The 23722-nt window shown below is 47.5% G+C and overlaps 1 long non-coding RNA gene across 2 annotated transcripts in view; it reads left to right on the plus strand.

Annotated features, from left to right (window-relative positions):
• The window catches only part of LOC138527448 (uncharacterized), a 210657-nt gene that overhangs the window by 5866 nt on the left and 181069 nt on the right, over positions 1-23722 (plus strand). The window contains exon 2 of one of the 2 annotated variants that reach the window (XR_011283926.1): positions 505-568. The exons of the other annotated variant lie outside the window; for it this stretch is intronic. This is a non-coding gene — a long non-coding RNA (uncharacterized lncRNA). The remainder of the gene's footprint in view (positions 1-504; positions 569-23722) is intronic. 2 annotated transcript variants of the gene reach the window in all.

The raw sequence follows: 23722 nt of genomic DNA on the forward strand, positions 1-23722 counted from the left end.
CTGGTAAAAATAGTAGTAGGACTAAGCCGTCTAGTTACTATGGTTACAATATCAATAGTAACCTGCCTTCAGAACGAACGGGGACTCTTTGAAATGGCACACGCTGACAAACAGGTAAGCGTGCTGAAGGGGCTTTCGCAGGGGGGCTCACTCACACAATGGAATGACACGTGGAATACACGTGGTGACACGATCGCTATTGTTCAAAACTTTAGACCGCGAAGCACTATTGTTAACATTAGGAAAATCAATACACCCGCTCACTTGGAGTGTAAATACAGTTTGGAAGACCATGGTGATAAAATGGGAACCTGGTCCCTTGCCTTTCTATTTAGCTTCAACCGTTAACGGATTAGCCATTTGTGACAATTCACAACGGCAAACTTAAAATCGCCCACGAATTCATGTGCACGTTAAACAATGTATAGCCCCATAGACCAAAGGTACTTCATTAACCGTAAGCGGGAGAGCTTACTAATGGGACACATGTTGTTTTTGTTTTAGGGATTTAACCCATGACTATCCAATCTAAGTATTCAACTTATGAATTGTAAACCGAACTGACTAGGTAAGAAGAAATCGAAACCCACATTTTTCTGGTTTTAAAATACAAAATGTATATTATATATGGCTTGCAAAGTGGAATAGGATATCGTCAACTAACCAAATTTCTCACGTATGTTTTTCTCTTTTTTCCGTTTCGTTTTTATTACTTATTGCATTCTTTCGTTTGTCAACCACCCTTAACAATCCCACCCTACCCCCTCCCTCAATGGCCATTTTTTAACATATGTGCATAAAACTGTTTGTGTTTGATTTCCAACATGTATACAATGTGTATTCCTTTTTCTTTTTACATCTGTAATGAATATGATATTTCTGTTAATGGAATTTGATCAGCCCTGATTTGAAAAAGACGCAGACGTCGAAACACGTGTAATCTTAAAGGGCAATCTTTCGAATCAATGCTCAATTAAAAACTCAAAGCTTACAACTTGGAGAATAAGAGGCAGTGGTTGTCTTACTTTTTCTCCTACATGATAAGGGCGCATGATACTAGCTAAAGTAACACAGTTTTTTGTATGTGCTTGGCTCATGTTGGTTCACATGCGGGACAGTGATCTCAGAGGAAAAGGGATGTGTTACATTTATTATTTGTTGCAAGCAGCTCCGGCCTCAGCATGAGAATGGAGCTGCAGAGTTTTCCAGTTGGTGTGGGGACGAGGGTGGGGGCCATGTGCTCCGAGCTACGGTGGCGGGCAAAAGGGAGAGATGCATTTTGTACTATCACAGTGAGGCCTGGCTACCAAGATGGAGTCGAAAGGGGGTACAAAAAAATGGATGCCTTGTGTCCTGCTCGGTGGTCCCATCTACGCGAATATAACAACAAGTTAGTATCGCATAAGGGCGAGGGGCGTACCCACCACTAGAGGCACTTGGTCCAAGTTTTGTACTGAGAAGTGATGGTAGACAGGGGCCCGTTGGCCCCTCGCTCCCACACATTCCCCCCTTTCGTTACATCTAAAGTAAAGAATACTTCTACTTTTTATTCTTTTCATTCTCCCTTTGGTAGTACTCAACCTCTGCCACCGCCTCGTCCCACGCGGGGGTACCTTTTATAGGCATCCAAGCTCTGCAAACGCTTATAAGGCTGTTTCCTCTTCTGGCATATTCATCTGGGGTACACATCAAGTAAATACCTCCATCCCCATCTAGATCTACCCATACTTCTTGGCAACTCTCTTGGTTCCTTTATCGTTGGGTAATGCAAATTATCCACTATATCCCCATACTGCCTGTAAATTGCTGTCATTCTGTATTGTGGTGTGGTGTACTCTCCTATTTGTATTTGTGCATCTATCATGGTAGCTACCGTTGTCGGTCAGCCCATTGTCACCATCATCATAGCCGAGGTTGGCATACTTTTCTCACAACACCGTAGTCCCAGTTGGCACACACAAAACAACAGGAGCACAAAAACGATGATGGGGATCAGTATTTTCATTGCCACATTTACCCATGATGGTATACAGCTGAACAAAATGTCAAACCATGTACTTTCTTCTGCGCCTCCTTCCGCTCTCATTTTCTCCCCTAAGTTGTGCACTGCGTTTATCACATGGGAGAGTGTCCCGTTATCAGCGTCTTCAGTTGGCACGAATGTGCAACACGCCCCCCCAATTGTTCGGCAAACACACGCCGTCCATTGCCGTGAGGAAATCTAGGACATATCTGTTTTGCATTGTCATTAGGCGCAGCGCGCGTAGCTCTATTTTAATCACGTTAAACCCTTCTTCAGTGTCGTTGGCCAGTTGAATGAGCTCCCAGCGCACTATCTGCAACCATTTGGCGTTTGCTCGTGCTTGCAGTCCAGGGGCAAGAAGTGAGGCAAAGAATGTCTCTGCTGATGAAAAGAGCTTGTATTTCTGCGGGATCTCAGCAAGGAGTTCGATGATTCGGATGAGATGTAATTGGAGGATCTTTTATTTTGTGTCAATCTTTTCTTTAGTTCATATTCTGACAATAGTTCATATACTGGAGCTTCTGTTCTTATTAGTTGGGGCGCTGTCGACGGCTCAGCCAATTGCCCTGCTGCCGATATGCCAGCCGATTGCTCTGCTGCCGATATGCCAGCCGATTGCTCTGCTGACCCTTGGATGTGGCTCTCTGGTATTACCATCAGGGCTGTGTGGAGGGTGGCTAAAGCACAAGTTCCTTTCCACGATGCGGGGAGGTGCAGGTAAGCTTGCTTGCCGCAAACCCAATACATGTCCATTAGTGCAACTGTGCCTTTTTTCATGTCGGGTATTATTACCGTTTTGTTACATCTCCTTGTCTCCCCCATGTCCACTTTCCCTTCCCCACGGAAACACAGTTCATGTGGCACTTCTTTTTGTATTTTGATAGGTTTTTCTAATGCTGTGACCCACGTTAGCTTTCGACATGTTGCGACCAGATGGGGGTCACATACCTCTTTTATCCATTGGAAAGTGTCATTTGGTAGGCCTCGAAGCGCTTCGGCTTTGCATTGTATTGTTTCTTCATGCCATTTATTTTCTGCATATCGTGTCCCCTTGATAACAAGAAATGGTTCTTCGAGGCAAATTACTCCTTGGCGTCTGCTTGTGCATGTTTTCTCATTCTCTAGCTTTTTCAATGTGACTGTGTGCGCCTGGAATGTGCTCTTTATTCTGCATAAAACCAGATGAATTAAACATTGGGCCTCCGACAAGGGCACTTCCTGTGGTACTAACATTTTCGGCGCTCCTGATGCATGCGGGATGAGTGAACAGACGTAGCAGCTCTCATTTGTTGCTTGCTTCGCCATAGCACTCATGTCAGAATACCATTTATTTGATTGATCAGGGTGGCGGGGATCTTCTATTTCATCTAACCCCAGGTCATGATAGATGTCGTATCTTTTCCCTCCCGCCCCCCTTTTTCTCCTCCTCCTCCTCTCCATGCTATTGTTTTCCACCCTTTTGTAATGTATTGGAAACATCCCAGCCCATGTTGTATCATTACTATTCAATATGGCATATGTATCATCATCAGTAGCAGCAATATTGTGTGAGGTAGGGTGTATGGTTGTCTGTGCATTAATACTAGTGTTAATTAAATCATTTGTCCAATAATAATCTCCATCATATTCGTTATATCCATAAGCATTACTCATATTTACATCGAAATGTAACACTGACACACTTGTTGATACCACAGTGATGTATTCTGAGGGTTGCATTCCATCTGTTTTGTTAACACTAATTTCATGTGACTCCTGCCATATAGTCTTCACCCCAGTCCATATCATTTGCGATCCTTCTCTTATCATGTTAGCCCCGCGTCCCCCCCCTTTGCATGTCATTAACAAGAGATAAAAGGGTATAGTACCAAGCTGCAAAAAACAACATAACTGACATCAAAATTACAGCACATTTCAAAACGCATTCAACATCACTGAACCTTTTAGCCCTAATGGCGACCCTATCACTATCTAACATTAATTCGCTCTCTCCGATCGTTGGGCCTTTGTTCACCTGGAGGAGCGATATAAATTTGTTAAGTCATCACAGTATATACATATATTTACATTCTTGTTCGACTTCACATTTAATCATTATTTTCAGTCAGGCTTGTTCTGTTACTATATTGCTCATGTACTTTTGCTGTAGAGACAACCATCAAAAAATGAAGGTGGGAGATAGAGAGGGAGAGATAGGTGAGGTATATAGACGATATGCTGGCCAATTGAAGAGGAGAGGGGGAAGAGACAGAAAAGAAAGAAGGAGGAAGTAAGCTGTGCAGAACAAAATACATATCATCACTTTTATCTCTGCATATTCTTTTACTGACTCTTTCAACCTCACTATTGTTGTCCCAGTAGCGCTGTCTTGCTCCTCCTGGGGGATTGTACTATTGTGTGCCCTCCTCACATTGGATAAGTGCACCCAATACTTCAATCCCTTCACCTTCACCGCAGTGAGTGTACTATACATGACCTCGTAGGGGCCATGAAACCTGGGTGAATTCCACCTTCTCACAAAGCTGCGGACATACACATGTGCCCCCGGCATCAGTGGCCCGCTTGAACTATCTGTGGCCGGTGTAGTAGTATCAGTCATCACATTTTCAGTAAAAGGCGGTGCTATTTGTCTCGCTATGCTGCGTACTGCGCGTGTTAACTGGGTTAGGTATTCCTTGAACTCTTCCCCCAGCACTGTGGCAGCCCTGTGTGCATCTGATGCTCTTCTAATCGGGGATACTGGCGTGTGTATTCTCCTCCCAGTTACAATTTTGTGAGGGCTTAAATGGTGGTCTTTACACGGTTGCGTCCTGAGTTGGAACAGTGCTAGGGGCAAGCAATACATCCAATTTTTCTTTAATGTGTTACACAACTTAGACAACTTACTCTTTAATAATCCGTTGATCTTTTCTACCATCCCATTCGCCATTGGATGATAAATTGAGCATAATTTATGTTTTACCCCCAAGAGTGAGGTCACTTCCTTAAAGAGGTCATTTACAAAGTGCGTACCGTTGTCTGATCTAATTACATCGCATGTCCCCCATCGTGAAAACATCTCCCGCACGAGGAACTTGGCCGCACATTTCGTGTCTGGGTGGGGACATGGGCCCGCTTCCACCCACCTTGAAAAGGGGCACACCACCACAATCAAATATCTTGCTCCGTTACACCGCTCTCCCATATCAGCATCGTCTATGTGGAGCTCTCTAAATGGTCCTGTTGGTCGGGGCAAGGTACCATGCAGTGTTCTTAATGTCATTCCTGAATTATATGTTTGGCATGTTATACATTCTACAATGAATTTTGACAGGTGCTCTTACAAATTGGGGACAAACCAGTGTTCCTGGATGTCTGCGGCAATATGTTGTTTTGCTACATGGACTGGGAAATGCAGCTGTTGGAATGCTATTTCTAGTAATTTTATGGGCATTACAACCTTTCCTGTTGTCTCTTGCCTCCAAATGAGATCTGTGGCTGATTGTTTACATCCCCGTTTGCTCCACAGTTCTTGCTCCTCTTGGGACGCTCTTCTTTGCAACTCTATTATTTGCGCTATTGGGGTGTTATTGTATTCCTCCTCTCGTGGATCTGTGGTGGTTGCTTTTGTGATGCATTCGAGTGTTGGTGTCACATTGAAATACAAGGCCTCCTTCGCGGCTGCGTCGACTGCCGCGTTTCCCAATGAGATTGCTTCTGTGTTGTTGGTATGGGCTTGGCATTTCACCACTGCCACTACCGATGGTACTGCTAATGCATCTATCAGCTCATTCAACAATGTTGCATGCTGTACTGGAGAACCTTCTGCCCTCCTGAACCCTCTTCTACGCCACCGTGACAGCCCTGAGTGCACCGTGGTAGTTGCATAGGCTGAGTCTGAGTATATTGTCACTGCACAGCCTTTGGCTGTGCGCAGTGCTTCAATCAGGGCAGTTAATTCTGCTGCCTGTGCTGAATAATGGGATGGGAGGCGCTTTTGCACAATTGTCTCATATTCATCTTCTTCCATGCGCACTACCGCCATTCCAACGTGTTTTTCCCCTGTCTCAGGGTTTATTGATGCTGACCCATCTATGAAAGATATTTCTCCCTCCTGTAGGGCATTCTCGCTTGCTTTTGGGATGTCATCACCTTCCCCCTCATATGTGGCACAATCGTGTTCTTGTACGTCCTCTGTCGTACATGGCTCTGTAATAAATGTTACTGGGTTCACTGTCTTGCACCTCACAACGTGTACGTTGGGGCTTGAAATTATTACTTCATATGCTGTTGCTCTTTGTGTCGTTAGTGTTGATTTTGATCGCTCAAGGATGGCGAACAGGGAATGCTCCGCATATAGCGTTACCGAACATCCCATGACAATGGTGGTGCTTTTTTCAATCGCAAAGGCCACAGCTATGAGGGCCTGTTCGCACGCGAAATGACCTGGCATTACTGGATCTAGTGTCCCACTGTATTAAGCCAATGGTTTGCGACCTAGTGATGTCTTCTGTGTCAGTACTGCTGTCATCAGTGTCCCGTTGCAGTGTGAAAACAAGAAAAATTACCTCTCATAATCTGGGTTCGCAAGGACTGGGGCGTCAGCGATGAGGTCTTTTAATTTTGAATACTGTATTATCATTTCCTGCGTCAATTTTATTGTCGCCCTATTCTTCTGTGCCTCTTTTAATGCTTGTAGTAGGGGGCGTGTATATGTCGCGTAATCAAGGATCCATGCTCGGCAATAATTACAAATGCCAAGAAATTTTTGCATGTCTTTGTAACGCTCACCTGATTCCCACGGAGGCGCTGGTCTTGGCAGGAAGGACTCGAAAAGTGATGTGCAGGACTCAATTGGCTTCTGGGATCGAACGTCTTCTCACTGTGTGTCGAACTCGAAGGGTGAGGTTTCTGCAGGTTTCTGCAGGTGAAAGAATATGGGGGTTAAGGGTCTGGGTTGTTGAATGTCCCTCTCCCTCTCTTCCTAGCTTCTCCGTAGAGCCCCCAGGTCAACGTGCTCACCTTAGATAGGTGAATGCTGGACTCTCCATCTGCGTCTGGTGCAGGGTGCCGTTGCCAGTTCCTTCACTGGTGAAACATAGGCCTCTTGAACTCAGAGGATCGTTACCGTCGTTAACTGCACGAGCGGGGAGTTTCCGGACACCTTTTTAGTCTTTATAGTCTTTAGGTGCGTGGCACGTTAATATTGAACAGGACTCTGTATAATGCTTTTCGATTTTTGTCTTGCAGGACTCTGGAGATGGAAGATGGAGTGAAGCGCCTGGAAATGAGTAAGTAAATGCAAGCGCTCAAACTGTCTTTTTCCCTTGCTGCTTAGTTTGTGCTGAAGAGACGCCGGAGTATTTGCAGGCGTTCTATTGTGACGAGCGCGATGGGCATAAGTAAATACCTGTCTAATGTCTCTTCTTTTGTTTTCACAGGCGGCGATGCAGCGTGAAGAAATCCGGAATTCGCGGAGTGCCGGTAAGTAATAACAATGCTTTTGTCTTCACAGGCGGAGGTGCAGCGTGAAGAAATGGCCGCAGCCGATGGATCAGGTGAGTAAGCACTGCGTGTAAAGGTTGCCTTGCTAACCTGTTGTTTCTTGTCTTTGCAGGTGCTGTTGTTGACTGGATACAGGAATGGTAAGTATAATTCTTGCAGGTTCAGGATCGAAAGAAGAAAGGCTGGAACAGACTCGGTGAGCGTTCTGCTGCAGATGCAGAATAACGCGAAGCACGTTTCATCTATCGGGTGTGGTTTAAATAGCCTTGGAGTGATGAGGCGTCTTCCTCCACGGCCCCGCCTAGGTAAGAAAAGAGTTCCAGTTCCAGAAGAGTTCCAGTGCTGTATCCAGGGAGTGGAGCTTGCCCAACCCAGGTAAGAAAGTAGTTCCTGTTCACAAAGGACTTCTAAGTGGCTGGTAAGTAAGCAGCATGGTCTGCTGCAGGTAAGTCCACCCAAGAATCTTCATACATAATATGAGCCCGGCGCTTCCAGTGCCGGGACCGATGACTTTGATGAGCCTGGTGCCACCGGCGCCAGGACAAGGTCCAAAAGGTCCCAGTGGGGACCGGCTGGTGCCTAAGATAACGGTTAGGGGCCTGCTTCCAAGGATGTTGGGCTGTTCCTGACTCCTTGGAAGCAGTGATCATGACAGCACCCCCCCTCAAGGCCCCTCCCAAGCGTGTCTTCTCCGGGGGTTTTGGCTTGTCGGGGTGATTCAAATGGAATTTCTTGACCAGACGAGGTGCGTGGACATGTTCTGAGGGTTCCCAAGACCTTTCCTGGGGGCCGTATCCTTTCCAATCAACCAGGTAATATAATTTAGATTTGGAGATTTTGGAGTCTAGGATGTTCCTTACTTCGAACTCAATTTCTCCATCTACTAAAACAGGTTCTGGGAGTTCGGTCAATCGGGTTCCTGGTTGTACTGGTTTTAGTAAGGAGACATGGAATACTGGATGTATTTTCATATGCGAAGGCAATTCCAATTTAACAGCCACTGGATTAATTATGGCAGAGATAAGATAGGGTCCAAGGTATCTCGGGATAAAAGTGCGGGGTCCTTTTAGAGATAGGTGCTTAGTGGATAACCAGACCTGATTTCCCACTACGTAGTGAGGGGCCTCTTTACGGTGCTGATCTGCTCCTTTCTTGAATTGAGCTTTAGCTCTTTGCAGATGGTCAGTGGCTTCCTTAAAAGCACAAGTGATCTCCGAGTGCAAGTGATCCACAGGAGGTGCCTCGAATTCTTGGGGAGGATCCAGGTTTGAGGTTCTAGGATGGTGTCCGTATAATAAGAAGAAGGGAGTCTTTCGGGTTCCAGAATGAGTCGAATTGTTATAAGCGTCTTCAGCAATCCAAAGAATGTCCTTCCAAGGGTTTTCAGTTTGTTGGAGCATGCAACGTAGATATTGCTCTAGAGTTTGATTTGTCCTCTCGGTTTGTCCGTCAGTCTGGGGATGGTGACTGGAAGAAAGTCTGTAACCGAACGATGTTTTCTAAGAATTCTCGGGCCAATACTGAAGCTGAAGGTAGGCCCTTCAGGGGAATGAAGTGAGCCATCTTGGAGAATAGATCCACGACTACTAAAATGGTATTATACCCTGAGCATGGAGGTAAGTCTGTGATGAAATCCATGGACAGGGTATGCCATGGACAGGGAGGAATGTCTAGTGGGTGTAAGAGACCGCTTGGTTTCTCCTTCAGACTTTTATTTTGGGCGCATACACCGCAAGAGATTACAAAGTCTCTAATATCCTTTTTCCATGATGGCCACCAGAAATGTCTTTTGACCTTTTCCATGGTTTTGGTTATGCCAGGGTGACCCTCCATTAGTGAATCGTGATAACAGGAGATTACCTGTCTTTGTATCTTATCACTGGGCAAGTACAATCGTCCTCGGAAAAAAGGTAGGTCTTGATCCACTGAAAATTCTTTTCCCCTTAATTGCCAGTCCTGTAAGTCGGCCGGAGTTAGAAGTGATTTGACTGTGGTCTTGATGTCTTCAAAGGATTGAGCGCTGACCAAACCCAAAATCCTTTGTTCAGGGATTATGGGTATTGGTTCTGGATTGGTCAAATGTTCATCTATTCCCATCCGGGAAAGGGCATCTGCTTTTCCATTTTTACTGCCAGGTCGATAAGTAATTATAAAATCAAATTCCGCCAAAAACAGAGCCCAGCGAAGCTGCCTGGAAGACTGAGCTTTGGCCGTCTTCAGATACTGTAAGTTGCGGTGATCAGTCATTACGGTGACTGTGTGTCTGGCTCCCAAAAGATAATGCCGCCAGGCTTTAAAGGCCGATCTGATAGCTAAAAGTTCCTTGTCTGTAATTGAATAGTTGATCTCGGGAGCCGAGAATTTGCGGGACCAAAAGGCTACAGGATGTAATTGATGTGTGACCGGATCTCTTTGTGATAAAACTGCCCCCATAGCAAGACTTGAAGCATCTGTTTCTACGATGTAGGGGAGTTCTGGACGAGGATGTTTTAGAACAGGTGCAGAAATGAATTTAGTTTTTAAGTCCTGAAAAGCTTGTTCCGCCTCAGTAGACCACTCAAAACGTTTGTTTTTCTTTAACAGAGCAGTGATGGGCTGGACTATTCGAGAGAATTCAGGAATGAATCTGCGGTAAAAATTAGCGAAGCCTAACATGCTTTGGACTCCCTTTATAGAGGTTGGTGAAGGCCACTTGATAATTGCATCGACTTTCTTTGAATCCATATGGACTCCGTTGGGTGACAATATGAATCCCAGGAACTCAACTTCAGTTACATTAAAAACGCATTTTTCGAGTTTAGCAAAAAGGTTATGTTGACGTAGTCTCTTGAGGACCTCTCTAACATGTTTCCAATGTTCTTCTTTAGATGATGAATAGACCAGGATGTCATCAATGTAGACAACAACACACACATCTATGAGTTCTCTAAGGACATCATTCATAAAATACTGGAAGGCGGCAGGAGCGTTGCAAAGTCCAAAGGGCATAACTTGATATTCAAACAGCCCATACTTGGTGCGGAAGGCCGTCTTCCATTCATCGCCCTCTTTTATTCGTACCAAGTGGTAGGCTCCTCTGAGATCCAACTTTGTATATATACATGCGTCTTTGACTTGGTCCAGGAGTTCAGGGATCATAGGTAACGGGTATCTGTTTTTAACAGTGATTTGATTCAGGGCGCGGTAATCTATACAAGTCCTAAGGTCTCCTTCCTTTTTCGGAACGAAGAACAAAGCCGAGGAAGCTGGAGATTTTGAAGGACGGATAAACCCGTTGGCTAGGTATTGGTCCAGATATTGTCTGAGGTGAAGATTCTCTGGCTCGGTGAGGGCATAAATCCTACTGCAAGGAGGAGTTGTTCCGGGTATCAGATCTATTTGACAGTCGTAAGACCTATGAGGAGGCAGGGTGTTAGCTTGATCCTTCCGAAAGACGTCTTGGAATTCCTGGTATTCGGGAGGTAATTTGGGAACCTCAGAAGAGATTGCCGCCAGTGAAACATCAGGCCGAGGATAACAAGTGGTAAAACATTCTGGAAACTGAACCGTCTTTGCTCGCCAATCGATCTGAGGATTGTGCTTCTCTAACCAAGGGATTCCCAGAATGATCTGGAACTGAGGGGCCTTGATCACATCGAACACGATTTTCTCCTGGTGTCCATCTTGGCTCACCAGCGTCACTTCTTGGGTGGCGTGCGTTACTGGTCCGGAGGCTATCTCCGTGCCATCCACTGTAGTAATGACGTCTTTTACTGCCTTAGGGACAAGGGGTAGGTTCATCCTTGATACCATTTCACGGTCCACATAATTACCGATTGCTCCGCTGTCGATGTAAGCTTCAATTGCATGCAAACGATCCGGACGATCAGGACTAATGAGGACCATGGGCACCACGAAATGCGAGGTCACGGGACAGATCTTAACGCTCGGCAAGAGGACCTCTACACTTGTTGGGCTAGGTCGTTTCCCTGCTCAGAATTTGTGGTACAGGTATCTGCGGCTCCTACAGCCTTCTTAGCTGGTTTCACTGGACAGTCTCGAAGAAAGTGCCCTAAGTTTCCGCAATAGAGGCATAATTGCAGCTGTCTTCTTCTTTCCCGCTCCTTTTGGGTTAAAGGTCCTTTCATGCCCCCTATTTGCATGGGTTCCACAGTGTCAGCTCCCCTAGTAGAGGTCTGTGGTTTAGAAAACACTCGGGTATCAAATTTGGAACGATCAGCCTTCCTGTTCTGTAATCTGTGGTCCAATTGGACAACTAAGTCAATATAGTCTGAGCATTCTTGTGAAGGATTCACAACTTGAGCTAACACATCCTTGAGCTCTCCACGCAAGCCTCGGTAGAAAAGCGTTATTCTCTTATCCTCGGGCCATTGAGTTTCCACTATAAGTCTGTTGAATGAGGCTATAAAAGTCAAGAGGTCTTGATTACCCTGTCGTAATGAAAGAAGTTCATTGTCCAAGGCCTGCCCTTGTGCATGTCTTGCGAACAGTTTCTCCATGCTGGACTGGAAGGCCTGGAAATCATGTAAAACCGGATCATCCTGGGTGAGTAAAGGGATCGACCAATCTGCTGCGCTGCCACTGAGATAAGAAAGCACGAAAGCCACCTTGGTCTGATCTGTTGGGAATGCAGCTGGTCGACATAAGAAGTGTAGGCGGCACTGGTTGATGAACACTGCAAATTTCTTTGGGTCACCAGAAAAGCGCTCGGGCGGAGCCAATGGCACATTACCGGGTAGATTGATTTGCACTGGATTTAAAGATGATGCAGAAGGATAACTTCCTCCTGGAGCGGGCAAAGGTGTCTGTCCTGCCTGCGTTTGTAGCAATTGCCTAGCGAGGTCCTCTGTTCGCTCCTTGGAAATTATCAGCTCTCTTCTTAGAGAGTTTGTTTCCTGACGAGCTGCATGTACTTCTGCTCTTAATTCCCCGAGCAACTGGGCTAATTGATCAGTGTCTGAGGTTTCCATTGCGCCTGGGTAGGAGTTTTGCGGTGGGCTTCGCCTTCTGTAACGCTCACCTGATTCCCACGGAGGCGCTGGTCTTGGCAGGAAGGTGTCTGCGACTCGAAAAGTGATGTGCAGGACTCGATTGGCTTCTGGGGTCGAACCTCTTCTCACTGTGTGTCGAACTCGAAGGGTGAGGTTTCTGCAGGTGAAAGAATATGGGGGTTAAGGGTCTGGGTTGTTGAATGTCCCTCTCCCTCTCCCTCTCTTCCTAGCTTCTCCGTAGAGCCCCCAGGTCAACGTGCTCACCTTAGATAGGTGAATGCTGGACTCTCCATCTGCGTCTGGTGCAGGGTGCCGTTGCCAGTTCCTTCACTGGTGAAACATAGGCCTCTTCAACTCAGAGGATCGTTACCGTCGTTAACTGCACGAGCGGTGAGTTTCTGGACACCTTTTTAGTCTTTATAGTCTTTAGGTGCGTGGCACGTTAATATTGAACAGGACTCTGTATAATGCTTTTCGATTTTTGTCTTGCAGGACTCTGGAGATGGAAGATGGAGTGAAGCGCCTGGAAATGAGTAAGTAAATGCAAGCTCTCAAACTGTCTTTTTCCCTTGATGCTTAGTTCGTGCTGAAGAGACGCCGGAGTATTTGCAGGCGTTCTATTGTGACGAGCGCGATGGGCGTAAGTAAATACCTGTCTAATGTCTCTTCTTTTGTTTTCACAGGGTGCGATGCAGCGTGAAGAAATCCGGAATTCGCGGAGTGCCGGTAAGTAATAACAATGCTTTTGTCTTCACAGGCGGAGGTGCAGCATGAAGAAATGGCCGCAGCCGATGGATCAGGTGAGTAAGCACTGCGTGTAAAGGTTGCCTTGCTAACCTGTTGTTTCTTGTCTTTGCAGGTGCTGTTGTTGACTGGATACAGGAATGGTAAGTATAATTCTTGCAGGTTCAGGATCGAAAGAAGAAAGGCTGGAACAGACTCGGTGAGCGTTCTGCTGCAGATGCAGAATAACGCGAAGCACGTTTCATCTATCGGGTGTGGTTTAAATAGCCTTGGAGTGATGAGGCGTCTTCCTCCACGGCCCCGCCTAGGTAAGAAAAGAGTTCCAGTTCCAGAAGAGTTCCAGTGCTGTATCCAGGGAGTGGAGCTTGCCCCACCCAGGTAAGAAAGTAGTTCCTGTTCACAGAGGACTTCTAAGTGGCTGGTAAGTAAGCAGCATGGTCTGCTGCAGGTAAGTCCACCCAAGCACCTTCATACATAATATGAGCCCGGCGCTTCCAGTGCCGGGACCGATGACTTTGATGAGCCTGTTGGCACCGGCGCCAGGACAAGGTCCAAAAGGTCCCAGTGGGGACCGGCTGGTGCCAAAGATAATGGTTAGGGGCCTGCTTCCAAGGATGTTGGGCTGTTCCTGACTCCTTGGAAGCAGTGATCATGACAGCCTTTCACAGTTTTTGGTATTATTATGTTGCGTATAGCAGCTGCTCTGCCTGGGAGTATTCGCTTCCCATCTTTTGATATTAACTGTCCGAGGTATACAACCTCGGCAAGACAGTATTGCAACTTCCCCTTATCTACCTTGTATCCTTTGGCAGCTAGCACATTCAGTAGTGCTATCGAGTCTTCTCGACACTTTTCTTCTGTATGGCTACAGACGAGCAAATCGTCTATTTTTCCAATGTCTTCCCGTAACACCCTGTTAAAAATGCTGGGGCTTTCACAATACCCTTGCAGGAGTCGGCGGTGTTCATACCTGTTGTTCCCTATTGTGAACGCTGTCAGGTACTGGGATCCTGGGTCAAGTGGTATGGAGAAGAAAGCGTTCTTCAAGTCAATTACAGTGAAACATGTTGATTCTTTTGGCACACTGCACAATATTGATGCCGGGTTAGGCACTAATGGGAACTCTTTTTGAATGACGTCATTGAGTGGGCGGAGATCTTGGATCATCCTCCACGCCCCTCCTTTTGCTTTTTTGATCGGGAAAATCGCTGTATTACATGGGGAGGTTGATGGCACTATGATGCCTTGTTTCAGGAGTGTAGTTATGGTCTCTCTAATTCCCTCCTCCGCTTCTTTTGATATGGGATATTGTTTTACTCTCGGCAGCATTGCACCTGGGTTGAGTTTTATTTTTATTGGTGTTACCTCATGCAGCAGCCCTACATCGTGGGGCCCGGTGGTCCAAATTTCAGGTGCTACTTTTGTCATGTCTTCCTCAAATATAGTCAGTGGGGACCTAATGCTAACCATCTGTGGGTTAGGTACCTCTCTGTACTGGACCATGATGTCGCATGGTATGCTTATCTCCATTATTATTTCTCCATCATCCTCACCATCAGTGAATAATTCCTCATCTGTTATATCTCGTAACTTTATGTTTGGGTCTATGCATAACACAGTCCTCCACTCGCACCCCTGCGCATCCAGTCCTATGACCACAACACGTTTGCTGGATACTTGAACTGCCTCAATGTCTATGGACATTATCGTGCCTGGTACAATGTCTGTGTGTGCAATTGGGCGGAATATGAAATCTGATGGTGTTCTCCATTCTTTTCTCGTTATCTCTGGAACCACTCGTGCTAACACCTTGATACCATATATGAACATGCTTATATCAATGGGTACCCCTCGCACCACAACTTCATTCTTCACTGTGCTGATCATCAACATTGCTCGTACTGGGCATACTCCTGGTGTTGAGCACACTATTCCTCGTTCTGTAAATGCGATCGTCATATTCAATTTGCTCAATAAATCTCTACCCAGCAGGTTTATTGGCGCGTCTTCGTGGTACAGTAAGGGTGTGCGCACGGTTTTTCCCCCCACCGTTATATCAAGATCTTTAGTGTAAGGAACCTTTAAAATAGCCCCAGAGAACCCCTGCATCTCTAAATTCCTGCCTGAGAGCGGAAACCTCCCTTCCATAAGGCATGATTTCTCTGCTCCAGAGTCTACCATAAAGATAAACTGCTTATTTCCTATCTCTGCCCCCACTAGTGGTTCCTCTTCTGCACATAGGGTGATGGATAGGACTGGACACGCAAGTGTTCCCTGTGGGCTGTCCTAATCTGAATGTCTTTCTTGCCCTGGCACTGAGAAGACGAAGACATTGTCCCCAATCACGGTCACACCGCGGTACGGTGCGGGCGCACCGTTTGCAGATGTTGCATAACAATTATTGGTTGCGCTTCCCACTGCATTTTGTCTTGCCATTGGTTGTGGTGGTGGTTGCTGTCCTTGCTGTACCGGAGGTTCGTTATAGCAGTAGTCTTCCTGTCTCCCACTTCCCATCGGTAGTCCATAGGGGCTACCTGGGTGTGGACACCCCCAACCTTGTTCGTTCTCCATGGGCTGTTGCCCCTGGAAATACCCTGAAGGCTGCATTCTACAATCTCTGGAGTAGTGTCCCCATCTCCCACAGTTCCAACATGACCCTTGTGGTCCGCCTCTCATTCCTTGGCCGCCAAATCCCCTTTTTCCCATATCTCCAAACCCCCCTCTCTGGCCACGGTACCCACCTCTTCCTCTTGCTGGTCTTTCTTGCCACTGTTTCCCACCGTATTGCTCTTCTCCGTTCCACTGTCCTTGTGCTCCTGCGGCCCGCAGTGCTGCTATTGTTGCTGGTCTGTTTCCCACTCCTTCGTCCCCCTCGTTTTCTCGGTCTGTGGTTGCACTGGCGTTGACGGCGGCGGCCTTCACTAATTTGTTCTATACCAGCTTTGCCCCGTCTGCTAGCCTTTTGTGTGCTATCTCCTTTTCTCTCTCTTTGATCCTCCTGCAGTGGTGCACAATTATACTATGTATTTCAGGCCAGCCCATGGCTTCTATCCCAGCTAATTTGTCCAAGGCCTTCTGCACCTCCTTCGGGAGCCCCTTCTTGATGATAAAATAAAACAAGGCGGTGGACTGGTTCCACGCTGTGCCAGTTTCGCTTCTCCATAAATCCTGCACCCGTAGCATGAATTGCATAGGATCCTCGTTCTCCTCCATTGTGCACTGCATCACCAAATGTAAATCTGGAATATCTGGAAACGTCCGCCTCAATGCATCCCATACCTGTGCTCGAACATTATTGAACGCCGATCCATCGTGGCGGTCACAACTCATCGTTACTCCGGGGAATCCGGCCTTTTCCCACACTGTGTCTGCTTGATCACCAATTACTGACACTAATAAGCTCTTCACATCCCCTATCGCTAGCGTCACTCCTGCTGTGTTTTTCTCAAAGGCGTGTATCCATTTCCCAGCCCCTCCCGACAGAGGGGGGAGGACCTTTAGTAAGTTGTTTTTATCCATTTGAGCCCACGGAATGTAATGTGGCCTACCCGCTCCTTTATGTATCAATGGCATTTGTAACTTGTGTTTCTTCCCTACCTTACTTACCGCACCTTTTTTTGTTTTACATACCATCATATTTCCCCCCGCTGTCTTAGTCTACCCTGCCATAGTGGTGGCGATGGTGTGTCTGGGTACCGGCGGTTTGGCAGTGGGGACCCGGTCTCGGCAGCTGCCTCTTCATATTCGTCTAAGTCACTCCACACCTCTTCTAGTTCTGATTCTTGCTCATTGTTCCCTTCACATCCTTCTCCACTCTCACTGTCTGGGGTGGGTGGGCGTATAATCCTCACGGGTTTGTAATTTAGATGGAACAGGAATTCCCCTGACCGCCACTCTTTCTCTTGCCCTTGTGGTATGCGTGTTCCTTGTGATGATACTGACCGTGCTGGCTCTGAGATCGCTTGCGCCACTTCCCCTGCTGTGCTCAATATTGGTGTTAGATCCGCTATGGATAATGGTGGCACCTCTCCTCCCCCTGGCAGCATTTGGCTCCTGTCGCACAACGCTCGTAGCCGCGTTATCTTCATCTGTGCATGCGCTAGCTGGCGGTCTAATTCTCCAGTGATATGTGCTAAATTCACGGGGGGTGCGCTTGTTGGGCCATAAAAACCTCCTTTATCATAGGGGGTGGTGCTGTGGCAACTGCTCCTGTTGTAGGTGTAGGAGTTGGACATGCTGGTACGTACTGGGGCTCACTTATCCCACTGCTGGTCTGGACATTAGAGGATATATTTTAGTTGTATCGCCTTCAGCTGTAGTGGTTGTGCACTCGCCCTTTGGCATTCCGCTTACCTCTTCCTGCGTTTTCTGTGTTTCATTCACTTTCTCTTTATTTAGCTCTGCTGCAGGTGTAACTTCTTCAAACATTCGCCATAGGTCTAGTACTTCCCTTCTGTTTTGCAGTTGTTTCTCCATATACCTTGCTAACAAGTGTGTAGATACTAGATCCAATACTCTCTTGTCGAATGACCCACCCTTTGGCCAGATTGGCATCACACTGTCCCCTTTTATCTCCGTCAACCATTGATCGTGGTATTTTTGTATTTTCTCACTGTATAAGGGAAGGTGCTGACAAATATGTGCTAGTGGTGTTATTCCCCCCATGACGATGTGTTTCCTTTCCTCCCTTTGTCTGTACTTACCTTTCGACCTCCCTTTCCCCTTAATCACTTCTTCACCAGTGGGATAATATACCACAAGTCTTATCAATTACTTGTAATTTGTATGCACATATATGTATCAAGATATATATATATATATATATATATCAACCCCCTTTTCCACGTTAACCTTTTAGTTATTGCATGTTCAAATTCAACAGTTCATTGTTGCATATTTTGCCACTTTAATCACAAATTAATCACAGTACTTGGATATCCTTGACAAAAAATGGACAGAACACAAAAGCACATATAACACTTATCATGCACATGTACTACCTGCGTGCGTTTTCTCCCTGTTGCTCTTTTTTCCACCCCATTCCCGTTTCGCCTACTCTTCTCATTCGCTCCCCACCTCTTACACCCTCTTACTCTTTTCCAAGAATCCTTTCGTACCCAGAAAAAGAATGTTCTAAATAACTACTCCGAGTCTACTCAATATATGAGACTCCTACTATTTTCTCTGTAACTTCACTTATTTATTCTGCACTGGACGGGACAATGCTATGCGGCGCCGCCTTCTACCCCGTTCAGGCTAGGATACCACTTCTCTTTTTCTCTTCACTTCTTACCAAAACCTAATGGCCATATAAAGGATAGATCAGAAAAGCCTCATCATCACTGACCCAGGCCCTACTCTTCCCTACTACCCATTACCACCTGTCCCCCCTATTTCCCCCTTACCTTTCCTTCGTAACCTTTGCAACCGGCACTCACGTGTTCAGTCAGGTGACCCGAGGGTCGCCGCTCGCAGTTCGACCCCAGTCAGGCTTGCACCCCAACCAAGCCGTGGCCCGCATTGGCGAGCAGCTTTTCAGTCAGGTATTCGTCAACCGGGAACCCTTGACCCTTCTTCATAGTACGCACTGGCCGGTCGGCCGTGGAGGCAATGGTTTCGTTGGGGGGCGTCCCGGATCTCGCCGCTCGGCGCCGGCCTCGAGGCACCTCTCCGATCACGTTGCAGGGGGTCACCAAATGTTTGTGCCCACCCTGACTCACACGTGTGAAATGAATAAAACAGACACTCCCTGGGCAGGGAATAAGGCACAAAGGAGCAGGCTGCGAGAGTTCAAGGAAAAGTTTATCTAGATCTCTGAGAGCGCTCTGACCACATCAAGGTTACAACACATTTATATAGTACATCTACATTTTTAACATATGATGCTACGTTGGACCAGGATTGGTCGGCTGTGGTGGCGACTTAGGTGTGGGCATCATCTCTTCCTCCGGGTTGGTTGCTTGGTTGGCGGGAGGATTGACGTCAGACATTTGTGCTCCGGATGAGTGAAGGTCAGGTCGCTGTGAAACACGGTGGTCACTATCTAAGCTAAGAAAATACATTCTGAGTAATGCATGCACTAAATAATAGCTGATCAAAGGACTCTAAGTAGTGTATCATGTTGTTATACAAATCACTCAAGGGTTTATACCATCTACACATTTGGGTTATACAGGTCACAGGTGTAAGGGCCTTGACCACTATAATACTGTCATTGAACTATAGGGTTAGTCTCACAAGAATCTCAGGTATGTGGCACTTGTTAGTATTGGGCACGATATACTGGACAGGGGTCTAATGTTAGTTGGGGGTCTGCTGGGTGGGTTTCATCGTATGGTTGGCAGTCTGGCACATGAAAGGGATGCCTCGCAAGGACACAGGGCTGGAATGGCAATAAGTTTCAATTGGTGAGGGTAAGAGGGCAAGGACACTTTTGTGGAAATGAACGAGCTATGTGCTTGGCTCATGTTGGTTCACATGCGGGACAGTGATCTCAGAGAAAAAGGGATGTGTTACATTTATTATTTGTTGCAAGCAGCTCCGGCCTCAGCGTGAGAATGGAGCTGCAGAGTTTTCCAGTTGGAGTGGGGACGAGGGTGGGGGCCATGTGCTCTGAGCTACAATGGCGGGCAAAAGGGAGAGATGCGTGTTGTACTATCGCAGGGAGGCCTGGCTACCAAGATGGAGTCAAAAGGGGGTACAAAAAAATGGATGCCCTGTGTCCTGCTCGGTTGTCCCATCTACGCGAATATAACCACAAGTTAGTATTGCATAAGGGCGAGGGGCGTACCCACCACTAGAGGCACTTGGTCCAGGTTTTGTACTGAGAAGTGATGGTAGAGAGGGGCCCATTGGCCCCTCGCTCCCACACACTTTGATTCCAACTCTCCTTACATTTTCACTCTCCTCGATCTTTTCTCTGCCTTTGACACAGTCAATCATTTCATCCTCATTAAACGGCTCTGCGAAACCCTTGGAATCATGGACCTGGCACTGGACTGGCTGACCTCCTTCCTATCGGATGATCTTTCCCAGGTGTAACTGGGCCCTTTCCTTTCCTCCACCTCACTCTCTACCTGCGGCATTTCTCAGGGCTGTATCCTATTGCTGTGGCTCTTGAACATCTACCTTGCCCCTCTTGCTCACTTGATCGCCTCCTTCTCTCCTCATATCCAGTGTTATGCTGATGACACACAGCTCTCCTTCAAGCTTCCCTCCACTACCTCATCTTCTTCTTCCTCTCTCATCCCTGACTGCCTGTCTGCTATTCAGGCATGGTGCACGGCTAACAATCTCTGTCTTAATTCCAGTAAGACTGTGATCATTTTCATTGGGACCCCTGCTCCCTTCCCCCTCCCCCCACTCTCTGGCCATCCTCCTTGGGGCCTCTGCCCTCAATATCTTATGAGGCCAAAAACCTTGATGTCATCTTTGACTTCACTCTCCTTCTCCCCTCACATCAAAGACCATGCCAAGAAGGTCCACGTTCAACTTCACCTTCTTAGAGGCATCCTCCTCTTCCCCCAGAAACTCAATGTCTCTAGAGCGTTGGTCCTCTCTGGGATAGTCCACTGTAATAGCCTCTTCCTCAATCTGACTCTTTCCTCCCTTTGCCCCCATCAACTAATCCAGAGTAGGACTGCAAGACTTATCCTTGGCCTCAAGCCCAGGGACCGCATCTCTCCAGCTCCAAAATCTCTCCACTGGCTCCTGGTGGCTGCAGGGATCAAATTCAAGACACTCTGCAACATCCGCAAGGCTTTCTGGGGCCTGGGACCCCGTTACATCCAACTCTCTTTCCCTAAATACCTCCCTGCTGGAGCCTTTTGGTCCACTAGCTCCAACTCTCTGCAGATCAGACATTTTACCAAGCAGAGAGTGGGGGGTAGATCTCTCTCTTCGGCAGGTGCCTGCCTCTGGAATGGCCTCCCTGCCCCTCTCAGACTTCAGCCGAACCTCCTTAACATCTGGAAACTTCTCAAGACCCTGATTTTCTCTACTTCTTTCCCTCTCTTCCTCCCTTGCTAATGTCCCCATCTGCAGTTGCGACTGGCGACCTGCTCCCTTATGAGTCTTACAGGCTACCAGCCCCTCCTTGACCAGTCTATACCAGCACTCCCCCATATCAGCACTGCCCTTCCGAGCCCCCCTCCCTGACTAGCTTGGGTGGTTGGGCACCCCCCCGACATCCCTTGGCACTTACCCCTCCTCACCCCTTGGTTCCCCTCAGCACTTGCCTAGCGCCTGGGCCGACCCAACCTGCATTATATGCATTTCCCCCCTGCACCCCCCTTTTTTGCACTTCTTGTTACTGCACTTGCACATTCTGAATGTCACATGGCCTAGTAGGACTGCTATTGTTATTTATCTCCCCTGCCCCCCCCTGTCTTGTCTTGTGTGGCAGCTGGAAACCCCTTTTACTGTATAGGCACCTTATAAATACCCAATTAATAAATACATACATTGTACTGTGTGTGGGAGCTCAAGACGGAAGCAAACTTGTGTACACTTTTCATTCGACTATGAATGATTTGAGCAGAAACCACAGTCTCCATCAGCAGTCTGACATCCTGGGGCTTTAATAGGGGTCCTAATTCATTTGTGTTTAAAGCTGACCTCTTTCCAAGAGCAAGGCACTGTGGGGCGAGGGGGGCGTGGGTGGTTATGGTTTTGGTTTGCAGAGAAATTGCATCATACTGGATCAACACTGATGTCCATATCTTCCTAGGTTATATCCAAGCAGAAGGCCATCATTCTGGAGGAATCTGCTCGTAGCACACAAGGGGGGGGGGGATTCCGCTGATGGCAGACGACGGCGTTGCTTGGTTGACAGTCATGCTCCAAAACAAAATCCTGCTGCTATGTTGTGGGACATAAAGGTAGGGATTAATACACAACTACACAACCGGACTGTGGTCATTTAGATGCTATTGAGTTTGCTTGTGCACGTCTCCTCTCAAACCGAGAAGTGCCCCGTGGCTACCAGGGGCTACATTAGCCTTCCACAAGATGGCGTCCAACCTGCTACTGGTCTTGAGGCTTCCCCTTCCAATCCTGTGCCCGCTGGTGCCGCCGCTTCTGATTTCTGCCTTAGGATTAGACAATGATGAAGGCAAGGCGTATGGACACTTCGGTGCACCCAACCAACACTCCCGGCAATGCTCCTTTCGATTTTGATTCCTTAGCCCTCTTAGTTTCTCCCATAACTGTTGGGCACCTTGTTACAGTGGAGGGCTTCTTGCCACCTGTTAGTGAGACCAGGCAAGAACAGCATGGCTATAGGAAAGACATCCATTACTCTACCCCCAAAAATAAACCTGACAGGTGTTATATAGTCGTGCACTTAACAAGCTACCAATGCAGGACTGCGTCACTGCGCACACAGAAATGGCAAGACCCTTATGGAAGAAGTAGTCTGCTGCCTCCATGCTCAGCTGTTCCAAAGCACTCCTTAGCATGAGGATCCCACAAGCAATAGAACACTCTACTCTTCCGAGCGGCGCAGACCACAGACCAATCACAGGCGAGAGGGACAAGTGCGATTCAAGAAAAAGAGCTGGCTGCGGCATGGAGAATCCGGAGCAGGGTTTGCCAGTGAGGAACCAGAATGACACACAAGAGAGGCGTTGTCAAGTTGATGAAAGTTGAACCAGGACACCTGGGTCCTGATCCCAGGTAGACCAGTTCACACAGTAACATGAACCTGGACAAACTGATGTATCCCCTTGACGTCCAGACTTCTTGTCTGCCGCCGAAAATTGCATGTTAATACGATCCGCACGTGCTGTTAGTCCTCCGAGCAGTAACTCGACTGTCCACTGGGGGCGCTCTACGTGCATCTCGCGGCACGGCGCATGCTCCTCATGAGCCTCGCTTTCAAGGGGAAGGCCCGATGGCTCGAGCACCTGGCGCCGTCCTTCCTCACTGTGAGAATGGGGAAATGTGCGTGACGTGCCCCATGCCCGCCCCATGCGTGAAGCAGCGCGGGGAGCAGTCCCAGAGGAGCAGGCGCACAGCATCTGTACAAACATGAGGTCTGCGGATCGGAATGGCGTCCTGTGCGACTTTACTGTACGAGAACCACGTGTAAGCGCTTAGGGCAGCAACCTCCAGACGTGTCATGTGATCTGTGCTGTTAGGGCTGGCCTTGGGAAATGTAAAGCCCGTCGATGGCCACATTTTATGTTTTAGCTGTACATCTACTGGGCGGGAGGGGGTGTGGACTGGGAACCAAAATAGGGCCAGGTAGTAATGTTCAAGGGCCAGGGTCAGGGGCAGGGCCCGACGAGGCAGGGTTAATGGGGGCGGAGCTCCCAGTTGACCTCGGATCAAAGGAAACATCCAAAATAACAGTTTTAAACGGCGCTATTTCTTTCATGCTGCTTCTTTTCCAAACTATATCAATTCCACTTTTAACCACTTCCATGGCACTGGTTGGTGATGAGTTACTTCACTATGCAGATAATAGCTGTCACCAGTG

The sequence above is a fragment of the Ambystoma mexicanum genome, chromosome 14 (genome assembly GCF_040938575.1).
Source record: "Ambystoma mexicanum isolate Mex_15411 chromosome 14, UKY_AmexF1_1, whole genome shotgun sequence".
Classification (NCBI taxonomy): domain Eukaryota; kingdom Metazoa; phylum Chordata; class Amphibia; order Caudata; family Ambystomatidae; genus Ambystoma; species Ambystoma mexicanum.